We start from the raw sequence: 3,087 nt of genomic DNA, 5'->3' as shown, positions 1-3,087 counted from the left end.
GTGTGTGTGTGTGTGTGTGTGTGTGTGTGTGTGGATTAGCCAGCAGCTGCTGTCGTTAAGACATCCGTAGGCGAAGTCTCTGATCTGGATTAGCTGAAGTCAAGCAGACACAACCTCATTTTCTCTCTCTAACACACATGTGCATGCAGTGTACATACATTCATATTCTACTGCTGTGTCAACTGTTCTCTTTCTGCCTTTTCAGTTCTCTCTCTTTCTGTCTTCTTTTGAATTCATCCAGAGCTCCAAGACGAAGTCAAACAGAAATACTCAGCCACTTATCTGTAAGCTCATTCATCCGTATGCTTTCTACAAGCTGTGGCTGGAGCAGAATGGACAGCTCAGGCCCGGTGAACCAGAATATCTAACCTTTTGGGAGGGTGCTGTAGATTCAGTAAATGTACTGTGAGTTGAAATAGTAATTCTCACATCGGCTCCACTCTTGCTCTTGTGTGTTCTGCACATGAAGAGATTACAGGCTACATATAGTTTGGTTCTTTCACATAGCTGCACACACCACAGCTAATTTTGTACATATGCATCACGAGTTTCTGTTGCAATTGGTGTAAAGTGGACACACAGACCAGACAAATACATACATACATAAACAATTAAGGTGAACATACAAACCAATGATGCAACACAGAATATTGGTGCAGGATCCAATGAGACATGCACTATCCTATTTTCAAAAAGGGGTCATTTTTAGGGGTCATTACCAATAGCTTGTTAATGGCTTCAGTTATTTCTCTAAGATTATGGAGTCTTTGGCTGTTAATCAAACCGAATGTTGCTTTTTTTGCAAACACTTGAAAAAGAGTTTGCTTATGCAAACTGCAAAATGAAAACCATCACCTGCAAATAAAACCTATTAATGGCGTTGAAATCTAACTACTTTGAGGAATTCAGGACAGCACCCATGAAAATGATTTTAAAATGAAGAGTGACAACATGCAAAGAGTTAATCGTGGCTCCATGAAACGTTTAGCATAATTTTCTAACCATTTCAGGCGGTGAGACAGGGTTTTGCATGCATGGAGTGAATGAAAATATATACCTCATTGGTTTTTAAACAAAATACCGTTTAATGGGTGCAATATGCATAGACTGAATTATTAATACATTATTAATAACATGATTTACAATGTGTTCTTCTCAGTGTGCAACTTTGAACAATGTGCAACAATTCTGCGAAAGACAGAATGTGGTGTGTGTGTGTGTGTGTGTGTGTGTGTGTGTGTTTGAGAGAGAGAGCGTTACATCCAGGCTTGTTTTGCCATAGATTACATCACTGTAGCTCTATAGTTTCCACACTTCCACTTAAAATGGTGACTTAATTTCCTCTTTCTTCATCAGCCTAGTGAAGACATGTTACATTTTCTAGTTGCATTTACATTTTCATAATAATCACACAATTTGTAATACAGTGTTTATATTAACAATTTTAGACATTTAGCAGACAACGTTATCCAGATGCGACAATAATTAAGTGAATAAATTCTTTTGATTTGCATTATTTAAAAAGACAAACACAGGTGTTGTGACTTGTCAAAGCTGAGAGGATCCCAGCAACACACCCCACTTACACACATCACTACCATCTAATTGAAAGTGTAATTGTTATATTTATTTATTTATTTTTTAGATTTTTTTTAATGGAAAAACAGCTAGATATAAAAGGGCAGAGAGAGAGGGAGAAGAAATGCAGGAAATCGCCACAGGTCGGAATCGAACCCGGGACATTTTGAGGCATATATATATACATGTATTTATGACCTTCGCTGCCCCTGAACTTTGTTGCAACATGGGTGTGAGGCACCGGGCGGGTGTGGGTAGACTCACAAGCCCCCGGCTGAGTGCCGTTGCGTTGGAGTTTACTCCGGCGGACGAGAGGGTTGCCTCCCCACGCCAGCAAGTGATGGGGGGGAAAACTCTGACTATTGTTTGTGCATATGCACCAAACAAGAGTTTGAAGTATTCTTGGAGACCTTGAATGGAGTCCTGTATGGGGCTCAAGTAGGGGACTTCAACGCACACGTGGGCAATGATGGAGATACTTGGAGAGGCGTGATTGGGAGGAACGGCCTCCCTGATCTAAACCAGAGTGGTTGTCTGTTGTTGGACTTCGGTGCTAGTCATGGATTGTCCACAACAAACACCATGTTCAAACATAGGGATGCTCATAAGTGTACGTGGTACCAGAGCACCCTAGGCCAAAGATCAATGATCAATTTTATAATAATAATAATAATAATACATTTTATTTATAACGCCCTTTACATTTTCACAAGGAAATCTCAAACCATTTTATAACCATTTCATCTGATCTGAGCCCGTATGTTTTGGACACACTTGGGTGAAGAGAGGGGTGGAGCTGTCAACAGATCACCATCTAGTGGTGAGTTGGGTCAGGGGATGGGGGAGGACTCTGGACAGATCTGGTAAGCCCAACGGGTAGTGCGGGTAAATTGGGAACATCTGGAGAAGGCCCCTATCTTACAGACTTTCAACTCACACCTCCGGCGGAGCTTTTTGTGCATCTCTGTGGAGGCTGGGGGCATTGAACCTGAGTGGACAATGTTCAAAGTTTCCATTGCTGAAGCTGCAGCGGAGAGCTGTGGTCTTGGGGTCTTAGGTGCCTCAAAGGGCAGTAACCCACAAACACCCTGGTGGACACCGGTAGTCAGGAAAGCCGTCCGACTGAAGAAGGAGTCTTTCCGGGCTATGTTATCCCAGAGGATTCCTGAGTCAGTTGCAGGGTACCGACGGGCCCGAAGGGCTGCAGCTTCTGCCATGACAGAGGCAAAGCAGCGGGTGTGGGAGAAGTTTGGGGTAGACATGGAGAAGGACTTTCGGTTGGCACCAAGGTGCTTCTGGAAAAACCGTTCGCCACCTCAGGAATGGGAAGCGGGGAATCATCCAAATTGTGTACGGTAAGGATGGGACGTTGTTGACCTCAACTGAAGAGGTAATAGAACTCTTAAATCCAGCCGACACGTCCTCTGTGGTAGAGGAAGAGCTGGTGGATGATGGGGCACTGTCGTCAATTTCCCTGGTGGAGGTCGCTGAGGTAGTCAAACAACTCCA

The sequence above is a fragment of the Etheostoma spectabile genome, chromosome 23, assembly GCF_008692095.1.
Source record: "Etheostoma spectabile isolate EspeVRDwgs_2016 chromosome 23, UIUC_Espe_1.0, whole genome shotgun sequence".
Classification (NCBI taxonomy): Eukaryota; Metazoa; Chordata; class Actinopteri; order Perciformes; family Percidae; genus Etheostoma; species Etheostoma spectabile.
The sequence above is the reverse complement of the archived record's forward strand: the minus strand, read 5'-3'. Positions refer to the sequence as shown.